Raw genomic sequence first — 12456 nt, 5'->3', positions numbered from 1 at the left:
CGAACCCGCCGCGGTGCTTGCCTCCTTTCATGAGCCACGGGTTAAGCAAGAGTTATTGCCCGGCCAGATGCGTTATAATAGAGACAAGGTGACTAATAGTTGATTCCTAGTTGGGACTCGCGCGTACCCGTCGGAAGTCGTTAATTATACAATTTCGCTAATTGCGGCGGGGTTACGAGCAGTCCCTTTCGCCTCGTCGAAAGACGAAGGCGGGGAGGGCGAAAAAGAAATGACGACGGGCGGGGAACGAGTCCCCGTAGCAGGGACGGGAGAAGAAGCGGCCCCGTGAATATTTGATCGGCGAGGAGGACGTGATCCGAGGAACTGGTTTCGAGATAAACGCAACTATGTAAATTTCGACGCCCGGACACGTGTATTAACGCTACATTTGCCAGCGGGGAGCAATAAATCCTTTTGTTCCCTCGGCCCGGTGATCGCGAAAAAGGACGAACCGTGGTCCACCTCCGTGTCCTCTCGTCTCGTTTTATTCCTTTCGATTCCTCTTTTTTTACAGTGGGCACGGGGGACAGGCGAAGGGGGAGGCTGAGGCGGGGATGCGTTAACGGTGTATCGACCTACTCGCGGCCAGAAGTGCAAATTGAACGGCAGCGCACGACAGCAGAAGAAGGACAAATTTTTGCTCATTGTGCAAGAACGTGATGAGAAATCGCACCTCCGCGGGCTAATGCAGTAAAGGCTAAAAGTTTCCGGGTACACCTGCGTCGCAGCCGCGAATACGCGGTTTTCGGTATTCCTGAAGGGTGTACAAATTAAACCGAAGTCAAACCGGATATGTAATTTGCTGGTTTTGCATTTTGGTCACTTTTCTCGGTTATAAACGAAGGAATGATATTCCCAAGGAAGAAATATAGAGAAACGTTACGCTCGACTATAATGGTTCCGTGAAATCGATTCGAAATCCCGAAGCCAAACTTTCTGACGCTAGTGTATCCGTCAAAAACCGTCGAACACGAAGCTATCCGTCATCTCTTTTCTTATAAGGGCAGAACATCGCTAGCCATAATTCCGGAGACCGCAACGCTGCTCGAGGGGCCGGGGTACAAAGGGGGGATCGCGTAGATGGGATCGCGGCGCGAGTAGATCGTATTGCGCAAGAAAACGGTAACCGCGATGCCATGTGAACGCTTTAATTATTTAAGTCCCGGATACAGCTCGATTCCACCTTCCTCGATTTCTTGCCGCGGCCTTGGTGATGCAGTATCCACTCCTCTTCTAATTATTACCGGTGGCACGCCGCTCGTTACACGCTCCCCGATAAATACTGCTCTCGAGGACCCGCTCATTTAACTCTACAATGTATATTCCCAACCCGGTTCTCCTTGCGTTCGCGAATAATTATATATTTAGACGTTCAGCGAGAATTTGAATGTATCCCGAGGAAGGGAAATAAAACGAGAGCGAAGTATTCGAAGGATCGTCCGTTGAAACGGGTAGTTTCGCTGGAAATCATCGAGATCGATAATGCTGATCGATGCGAGCGCTAGGGACGAGTCCGCCGTAAATTTCCATCGGAAAATGGAGAGCCGGAGACGGTCCAAAAATACCGTGGTCTCGTTAGACGAGCGGGAGAAACAGGTTCCACGTTCGCTTTTCGTCAGCGCCAAAGTCAATACGGGCAAGGACGTCTAGATGCAAGATGACCCGTGATCTTGCACGCCGTCGCGTTTTCTTCTCTTTTCTTTCTTTTAAATATGTGTTAACGTCTGACAGACTACTCATAACTGGTTATCAGCGACGCTTCCTCGCGGTATGTACACTACGAGCTACGGCCGTCCGAGAACAATAAAATCTTCAAAGAAAACAGAAACGAAGAGTTTGCTTCGACGACTCTTTCCATCGTTATCTCTGTCTAGAGTTTCTCTCCTACAAATCAGTTCCTAAGGTTACAAATTTCCATAGAAATCCGATATACGGCAAGCGGTTTCCAGTCGATGGAAAACCAAGAGACTTCAGATCTCCGAAATCGTCTAATTATATGTTACGTTCGAATAGACATGTTCAGTCTATCGAACGGGGTACGTTCACAGGCTACGATGTCCAGTGATAAGGAAATAAAAACCTCCGTGCAAGCCTGCAATTGGAATGGTTCATGCCCAGATACCGTTCGAGATAGTCTCCGAAGGCGGCCAAGATAGTTCGAAGGCGTGAATAAATTAATATGTCCGCGTCAATCAAATCCGGGAATGCGCGTTACCACGCCGGCGCCGGACAGATCAATAGCGAGCCAGCTGAGAGGCGGCAGGCCGCGAACGGATCGCAACAAGGTATTCGGTCTCGCGGGAACAAACAGGTTCCGTCTCCGTTTTCCAATCCGCACAAGGACATCCGAAGCCGGGACACGGCGGCGGGCAGGGCTTGCACTTTCACTCGATTTTTCCGCGGGCTGCCGGGACACGTGAAATTAACAACCGCCCGGCCGGCGTTAGAAGTTCAGGCGGCCTCGCTCGCCTCGGGTCAGCGTATGCGCGATACATAATATCACGGAACGCGAGAAAAAGCCGCGGCACGGGCGTATATATATCTGCGGCGGCGTGCCTTAACGAGCGTAAATTGTCTATTGCAAATACAATATGGAAATATGAGTCCGCTGGCCCCTTTGAGTAATTCATCCGGCATGGATCGCCTTGATACTGCCGGGGAGGACGTGGAACAATTACGATCGCGCTGTTTTGCTTGTTGCTGTCGCGGAACGGAATTGAATAGCGACCTTCTGCTGTTTTATTTCTCGGACGATGATGGAGTGCTCGATTATTAACGTATCGAACGTATTTGTTTATTGCGGCATCGAGTGGATGTCTTGAAGGCTTTCGTTTTACCGCGATAAATAATAGTCCCGAAGGGAATTAAATTCAAAATGGTACATTCGAATCTTGAACTACGAACGATCCTAGGTTCGAGGATTCGAACTCGAATCGAACCGACATCCGCTCGATCGAATCGTCGGAATCGAAGATAAGAATATGGAGCGTTTACACGCGCATTTAGCGCAACCCGAAACGCAAAGAACGCGCGGAAGGGTGTAGAAGACACGTAGACCTCGAGACTTCAGAATGTGGGGGAGGAGAGAAGTCAGACACGAAGACGAAGAAGCAGAAGAAGAGGAAGAAGAAGGAGGAGGAGGAGGAGGAGGAGGAGGAGGAGGAGAAGAAGAAGAAGAAAGAGGAGGAGAAGAGAAATAAAACGAGAAGAAGGCGGTGGAGGCGGAGGAGAGAAAGAAAAAGAGCACTGGAAGAAGAGGAACGAGGGAAAGAGAGAGAAGGGCAGAGAAAGAGAGACGCTGATGGGATTATAAGTAATGCGCCGCAGCACGTGGCCCCGGTGAGCCCACCTCCAGGTTGTCAAACCTGTTTCTTCCTATGTGCCATCGTCTCGAAGGCGAAGGTGCAGAGCGTGAGCGCGGGTGCCGTGCCGCGGCCACGTACCACGAAATTCCCTATCGGCCGATTTCAGCCGTTCGTCCTAAAAATAGACTCCGCGCGGCTCCCTCGGCCTAACCGCGAAACGGGATCACGACGGACGGAATTCGACGGGCTACAGGAAACCGTAACGCGCTTCGGGGTTTCACGGTTCCTGGGCCCCGGCCCGTTCATCATCGGCGCTCCCTGGGCAACGCGGAGGCGTAGCCTCGTCAAGCGGTGAGATCCACTGTCGAAATACCCGGAGGAGCAAGTAGCAACCATTAGGCGACCAACCTGTGCCTTAATGGAAAAATTGAAGATAACCACCGGCCTGCCACTCGACCACTCAACCGATTCGCCTGACTCGGTATGAGAGGCGTTTTCGTCGATTACGTCAACAAACTGGCCCCGATCGGCTCGTTCAGCCTCGACCACGCTGGAATCCTGTGGGAGAGCACTCCGGTGTGGATGCTCCTGTAGTCGCAGTTTTCGTTCGACTTCCAAGTAGGATCTTTCCGGAGAAATTGTTCGTGGGATACGAGTTCCAGAGATATCGTCTATTAAGCTGTCAACTGGTTTTTGGTAATATTAAGAGGTAAACGAACGCCCCGCTATCCGAGAGACTTTAGAGGTATATCAGTGTAACGACGTTTAACGTTTGAAATCGATAAGTGGATTTATATCTGCTGCCGCTTTACGACTGCTGAAAAAATCCAGTGTACTTTAGGAGTTTAATTTACTGACTTGTATGTGGAACAGGAAACAGAGATTTAAAACTGTGTCCTTGTCTTTAGTGTTATAGATAGTTTCATTACGGGGATGAATAAATCACTCGGGAAGGGGATAATTTTATGGGCGAATGATAAAGTTAGAACTGGATCGGAAAACGGTTTCAATTTGACTGACCATTCCTTTGTGATTTATAATTAATACTCTGTCGTCGTTCAACAAGTGGTTTTATTCCTCGCGTTACAATAAAAGTGACGAGGAATAAAGTGAGCGAGCCCGGGCAATATTTCCCGGGACACCCCAATAATTCTTCTGATACGTTTCAATAGAATATTTGAGGCAATTAGCGCGCGTATTATGCCAACTTGCTAGTTATTGCATCCATTTACCAGCCCACTTTTGAAGGATAATTATAGATCAGCACTTTAAACGTGCTGAGGGATTCGTGTTTCTACGCTCGGTATCCGGCGTTGATTATTCGCTCTTGTGTCAAATATGCACGGACCGCGAACCGCCTTTCAAACCGATGTAATTGAATCAATTTAACACGAACGCGAGAGGTCAGTGCGCCCGCGCCGCTCGCCTTCGCGGCTATGAGAAATATTTGATAAGATTTCTTTTGTGCTTCTCGACGAGTAAGACGATACGAATATTTCAAAAGCTGGGAACGTGACGCGGGATTCGTATTTCACGTTCGAATTTAAAATTCGAAACGCGCAACGAAGAAAAATGATAACATTCGAGTGGAATATTATATAAAAATCATTTGCAGCAGCACGCGATGCGTAATTTCCAATCGGCGATTTGTCCAACGAGAAAACGAAAAAAGCTTCTGGCTGCGAGTAAAATGATTAACCAGTTGACAATGCAAGAGTTACGGAACAAGCACGACGGACACCGAATGAAAAGTCGATCCCCGCTAAAGTGTGTTTCTCGTTCGCAGTCTGGGCCGTACAAATCGATCCCATTATGCGGTACGATCGCGCCTGATTTTAATGGCTCGACGTAAAAGCGAGATCGTTTCGCCACCTGTGCCCCGAACGGCCGCTTTCACGCACGTTTGCAAATGGCGTTGATCTTCGGCGACTCGTCGACACACGGCTTCCCGTAATGACGTTTTATCGCCGATCACCTGGCAACCCGAACGTCGATCTCCCGTAATAATCTCTATCCGAAACGAAATCTTGTAAATTCTCCGTTGACACTTTTACTGGCTGCCCGAGGACTGATTTCCTACGACTGTTTAACCCTCTCGAGCTTGATTCCTTTGTGACAAACATACTCTCGCTTCGTTATGGACTTTCCATTCCTTTTTGCATTTTTATTATGTGTTCCCCGTTATTCCACACCAGAAAGAGGGATTAAAGTTTACTTCTACATACCTAGAAGCATGCGAAGATCAGTTTATTTGTTCAGGAAGAGAAACGAATTACCCAACCAAGGAAGTTGGCATCGAAATGGCATAAAAGAATAATGGCGGAACACAATAGAAAGTACCGAGAGGGATTAATGAAATTAGATATTAATATTGCGATTGGCAGAGTGTAAAAATGAATCGACCGTGCGATGAAGCGGTTTTAATGCGAGCAACAATGTGCCGCGAGGTGTAGCCGTGATCCGAGCGCCGATCCATCGATCTTCGCGGAAAAGAATACCGACGATCGGAACACCTGCGGAGAAATCGGCGCCGACGAGCGGCAGGACGATCGATCGAATGATCGGCAGCGATTTCTTGTATCTATGCGATCAAGTCCCACGGATAAAACGACGGCCAGTGGCGTCGAAACTCGGGCTGCGATGTGTCGCAATCGATTCCGTCCACGTCGTCCCCAACCGATCGGGGTCGAATCTTTCGATTCGATCGACGACCCCGGTTGACCTTACATTGTGATGCAACCGAGTGCGTTTTATGGAACGTAATCTCGGCTGAAGAAAGTAAACTGGCCGGCGATCTGATAACGCGAGACCTTACCGCGGTCGTAAATCTGCGCGCGCATAATGCTGCATAGATAATAGTTGGGCGCATGTATTAAATAAATGCAAAATTATTCAGCTGTCGCGAATTCAATGCCCGATATCGATCAATCAGGAACAAGGAAAAATGGGAAAATGTTGAACACTGTCTACGATTACCTGATTGTCTGAATTAAAATGTGATTTGTAAATGAACTACTCAATTAACCAATTGGTTACACAGTTTAACGCGTAAAACACACGGTAACGAAACCATTTCGAATAAATCTCGAGAGGGAGTTGATTCGCTTAGGGGACGTTTGCTTTTCAATTACGACAATTGCCGTAATTCCGAGGTTCGAGGGGAAATAAATAGCTGGTGTTAATTATATTTCCAGCTGGTCGACGGAAAGGGGCTGCGGAAGGTTAAAGGGGGTTGGGTCAGATGAAGGCTACATGGGTGTATCATTACCGGGCTGACCCCTCCCGCGACTGATCTTTCAGAATCTGGAGCAGACCGTTTCACATGTGAAAGGATACCGGTTGTGTCAACGCGTAATTATTGTCGGTGTTCGCGGGCCGGGCCGCAGCTCGCGGCCAGGACAATAGTTTCACCGGGAACGCGCGCCGGTGCTCGAGTGAAACGTCTTGTAGGACACCGAAGCCGGTCACGAAACGAAGTTTAGAACAGAAACCCGCGCCGATGCCTAGGGCTTCCTCCAAGACCTTGCCGGGAATCGCGGAGAAGCGGAGTCGATCGGAATTCCATTGGAAATCGCCGGTTCCCACACCCCTAATCGCCGAGACTAAATCAACATCTTCGATTCGAGAGCCCTGAGAGATTTCCGATCAATCAGAGTTCCTCGTTGGTTCCCCGACATTGAAAGAAATATTTCCGAGAGTTTCGGCGGGCGCAAGAATCGTAAGTGTTCCGTGATTGCACAGTGTTAAAAGTAAACGTTTACGGTTCCATGGTTTCCGGACATGAAAAGTCACGAGCGCATCGGTTGACGGTTGCGCCGCAGCGTTCCGCTCGTGCCATAAACATTTTTTTAATGCCCGGCCATGATTCGCGGGTACAAAGGGAACATGGGCTGTCGACAGTCGCTGCCCGGTAATGCGAACAGAAATTACTGCTATTAAGGATTGTAACTGTTGCGAGCTGGCAGCAGTCAAAAGGCCGAATATCGATCAGACGTCCGGTTAACGATACGTTCTCGCCAGATATAAAAACAAATCTGTAATTTCCAGGGACGAAAAACGTTTCGCGTGCCGGGCTCCCGGGGAGACAATAACACACCGGCGGCGGCGGCGGCGGCGGCGGCGGCGGCCGGGCAATTTTACATAAACGCAATTATCCTTTTACTGCCCTAATTGCCCGCGGTAACGTCAACCGCAGCGCGGAGTTAGAGGAAGTTCTCTTTCGTCGCGATCGCTGATCGGGATTGATGCCACTGGGGGGCGTGGAATATAATTCATGGCGTCGGGACACGAACCTGGTAGATCATCATTAGAGACTGTTGATTGTCCGCGGTTATTGCGTGAATAATTACGAATCGGCATTAGCGCTGGGCCGCGGAGGATTAGAGATCCACGGTATCCCCTAATCTGTGAAAGCCGCAGCATTACGGGCGCTAATCAAATATTTCACGAATCGAATTCCGCGCTACTCTCTTTCCCCTCCGCGTCCTCGAGTCCACTCGGACTGTCAACCCTTAAACAAACTCCCGTGAGAATGCCCGGCTCCGTTCGTTTCGGAGATCAGAGTTCTCCAATTAGCGTACCCCGCGCACGATAAATTAGCGAAACACGCGGGCAAAGCCTCGCGTCTGAACCGGTGCAGGATATAATCCGATTTCGAGAATTCCATTGGCCGATCGTCATCGCGTTTGAGGAAATCGTAACCAGACACGTTCGCCGTTCGCGTATATCGCTCAGCTGTTGCAATAAACGTTTTGTAATAATCTGGTGCCGTTCGTTATCGTGTTTCTCATTTAACAGTCCGCTTCAATTAGCCGTCAATTAGATACCACCACCGGAGCGGCGCTGGCTGATTAACGACTGTCTGAAACCGGTCAAATCGTTAAGTCGACATCAAAGCCCGGCCTCGCGGTCCGAACCGGCTGACCCGGCTGAACTCGCGCTCGCGGTTCCGCTGGCGCGTATATTCGCCGGGCTAGCGTGCGTATTTTATCATAACGCGCGTCCGCCTAGCCCGAGATACACGCTCTCGGCTCACGGCGAAACGCCAACCGTCCGAGGGAAATTTCAATCGACGCCGGTGTTATTGCGCTCGAACGATTCCCGGTCGAGTCAGCCTCTTTTTCTGCTTCGCCTAATTATGACGCGTTCCCACACACGCCGCGATCGATAAGCGCCCCGTATCACCTATCCCCCTTTCCTTCGTCTTTCTCTCTTTTCCCTCTCTCTTTCGCCCGCGTTCTCACTCCCGCGGCCGCACGTTTACTCTCACGGAACCCGGCGCGATCACGAGCTCGCAATCAATGCGATTTAATTTAGAGCCGCGGACTAAATCGGCGCCGCTGCCGGTAATTACACCCTCGCGGGCGAATTAAAATTCACCCGGTATCCTAGCCCCGGGCTGACGTAATTCTGATGAGCGAGGATTGTAGCGGTTCATTACCAGCCGCCGCGGATCATTCGATGATTTCTCGGGGAGCTACCCGCGTTCGCGAGCAACACGATTTATTGCGGTGTTTGTTCTCGTCGAAGGATTCGAGAGGCAATGTGCTGATTGATTGTTCGATCCGACCGGGTGATATCGCGGGTCGGCGATTTATTGCGATCGCGATGAACTTTTCGAGTTTTCTTCGTTGAAACTGATCTTTCGGGGAAACGAGTATTTCGGTGGACGAGTGGAAGATGCGACGGCGGATACGGACACGTCGAGCCGAAGCAAACACAGGTGGTTCGCTCTCTGCGGTTTAGGAAAAAGTTCTTTTTTTAGCTAATCTTATCCCTTGCTCGAGAAGTTACGACACCAGAGCCGAGAAGAGCAGAGAGCTTCTTAAGGACGCGCCGCTCTCCGACTTATCTTTGCATCTGTCCTACTGACAGATTGTTTCCCGAAGGACCGACGCCACGAAAGCGTGCCACGCATACGTGTTCGACTATTTTTGTACGGCTCCTGATGCGCCGGTGACAAGTACGGGCTGCCTCGAGCCGCGTCGCTCAGGACTTCTGGCTGTGGGCTTCGTGGAAAGCTGCTAGCTCTTCCGATCGCTACAGATGTTCCTTCCGTTCGTGATCTTAGGACACGTGGACCCGACTTAGATAATTCTGCACGGTATTCCGTGACAGAAATGGAAACTGAAAAGTTCAACCTTGCGAAAGGATACCTTAACGATCTTTCAGTTTTTCTAGAGAACCTTAAGGATTTCCCCGCGCGATGTATAGATCTCGAACGAGATTCAACAAAGTTGAATGCGCAAACGAAGAGAAAATGAATTTTTCTGTTAGCTCTTTGCGCAGAACCGATCAGTCGGAGAGGAACTGCTGTAGGCGCAGTCCGAAACAGGAGAAATCCTCGTTTTCGATAAGTCGTCGGCGTCTTCCGTAGTGAATTGGGACCCGGCGAGTGATTTATACCGCCTCGGGATGAATCATCCTCGTCCGCAAAGGAGCCGGATAAGTATATAACCGTGTGTCGATGGCGGGAGATTACCAAGATCCGTGCTTGATACGCGGCCGGCGCGGAGGTGTGTGGGTGCGACGACCAGGCGAAGGAGGATCGACTGCGCATTTTTCCTGCGAAACCCCGGGCTCGTTCCCTCCTCTCACGCCTCGCGCTTCGGAGAAAGTCAGCGGTATAACGTGAAAGCAGGCTCGTATAATCTCGCAAGGACTCTCCTTACCGTTGCTCCTTAACGTCAACAATCGGAACGTACTCGATATCGGGCATTGTTATCGCCGCCCTAATGCGCCGGGAACGAGATTATCCGCCGGATTCCCGGCACACGCGGACAGGATCGTTTTCACTGAACACGGAACACCGATAAACTATCGCCGTTCGTTATCCGCCGAATCTACGATATTAACGGTAAGTCTTTCTATTGACGAACCGGAAGGACATCAAACTTCTAATGGAACTCGGAAAAGTGGAGCACAAAGTGTCACCTTTCTACATCGCGATCCTCAAGCAGGAAACGTGATAGATACACGCACGCATCTATCTCGTCGCAGCGAACCCTTGAGATCCCATTAAGGTAAAGAGGAAAAATTCTATTGTTCCCACACGCGACCACGTGTACACCGGAGAGCGCTAGGCGATACCCGACAACGCGGTAGCGCAGCGCCGCGTCCGATCCAAGATTTAACGTCTCATTTCGCGAATGGTAGAACCGATTCGTCCGAATTCAATCTTCATTGAATCGATCGATAAATCAACTAGCCGTTGGCAATTAAGCGGCACCTTAAAATCTCTAAAGGCATTTCCAGGCCATTGATCCGCGCCGCTATTGGGGATTCAAAGGCGCCGGCGGCGGCCGACCGGCAGAAAATCGAGGGAGATAGCGAAGGGTATCATAGACGAGAGGAAGGACCTGCCCCTGCACATGTTTCGGCTTAAGTTCCCTACAGCGGCACCTGGCGTGCAGTCCTTGAACCTTCGATGCCGCGCCTTCCGGGTACCCGGGGACCCGACACCCACACGATCGCGGTCGCGCGCGCTCGCCCGTCGTAGCACACGGAACAACCGAGCCGCACACACGTGTTCTCTCCCCCGCACCGAGCGAGGCACACGGCAGTGGCGTAGCCAGTATGTAAATCAGTTCGTTCCTTCGGGTTCGCCACGGACTTAGCCGAGGCGACGAGGCGCTGCGAGGGAGGAAGCTCGTCGAAGATTCGCCTCCATCGATTCCGATGAGCACGAGCGGACATCCCGGGGGATCGAGCGTGAACGAGCGTGAATTCGAGGAGGCATGGAATCGCGAACCCGGATGGCTCATTTTCTTTTTCCTTTAGACAAGTTTCTATTAAATTTCCATAATCGAATAGCCTTCTGCCGATTTTTTAACGTTTTTTTAACGTTAGTAGATTTAGTAGATTTTAAAGAATAGAGGGTTGATATTTCGATGACCATTATTTGCAATCGTGAGGCAACGAAGTCTATTTCAGGATCGGTGTTTTCGTTGGGTAACGTAGGAACGCGTTATGGATGGTTCACTGAAATTTATAGAGACACGGAAATTTAAGGAACGTGGGTGTACGGGCGCCAATGGGATGCACCCCGTGGCACGCGCTGCGTCAGGGAAACACACCCTCGAGCGGGATTTAGATGTTATATACGGGATTCCGGTGTTTCCTGGCATCCACTTCCAGATACGACACGTGTCCCAGCAGCCGCAGTAGTAATGCATCGGAGAGGCGAAGGGGAGGAGAGACGATTTATGAGGAAGCGGAGATCCTAATCTGGATCTCGCAGCGGAGTTGGCAGAAAAACGTAATGCACCGGGAAGAGCACGGTATCTATAAATACATCCACCCACCTTCAATCTCTTTGACCTACATATATCGTTAGCGGAACGAGGACATCAAACAGTTCACGATGTAGTCTTCGCGTGACTGCGACCGAAACGATCGTAAAGAAAAACTTGATTCAACCGGGGAAACTCCGTTTTCACGCGCAACCAAGAATTTATTGGTTTTGCTCGACGAGTTTCATTCTCCTGTGTACTTGTTCGGAAGGAAGGAGTTTTCGGCGAAGCTAATACAATAGCGAGCCGAGCAACAGAGCCACGAAGACAGTTCGAAGTAAATGATAATGTCAAGCGGTTAGCCAACCCCGTCCCTCTTTCGCCCTGTGCCGCCGCGAGGTGAACACGCAGCCTCGTGCGGGCACAAATGAGCGCGATGTTCCATCTGGTCGACGTGAATCCTGGTGCATGTCGCGAGCCCACGCCCAGAATTCCCGATCCTCTACATCACCCCGGGGCCACCAAATGATATTGTTGCCCCGAAATCTCGGCGTTCCCCCGTTACACGCGGAGATGCAACGGGAGGATCGGAGAAACGTGAATTCCACCGCTCGTCCCGTAAAACACGACATAAGGCACGGGCTACAAGAAAGGGAACAGCTCCGAGGATCCTGCGTAGCAGTCTTCGATCCGCCGCAACTGTATCTGTTCCCGAGAGGATTCGTAAAGTCCACCGGCTGAAGAATGATAGGGCAATTCACCGGGAATCTACCATGCTCGCGAAAAGGACGTATAAAAGTCCGATTCAAATATATTATTCTCCTGTCTCGAAGACAACAATTTCTATAATAGGTGTTTCTCTGTTGGAAACAGAAATCTGTGAGAATCAACTTGAAATTGGCTAACGAATTTTATCGAAA

Source organism: Nomia melanderi, chromosome 1 (genome assembly GCF_051020985.1).
Source record: "Nomia melanderi isolate GNS246 chromosome 1, iyNomMela1, whole genome shotgun sequence".
NCBI classification, from domain to species: domain Eukaryota; kingdom Metazoa; phylum Arthropoda; class Insecta; order Hymenoptera; family Halictidae; genus Nomia; species Nomia melanderi.
Note: the sequence above shows the minus strand (reverse complement) of the source record.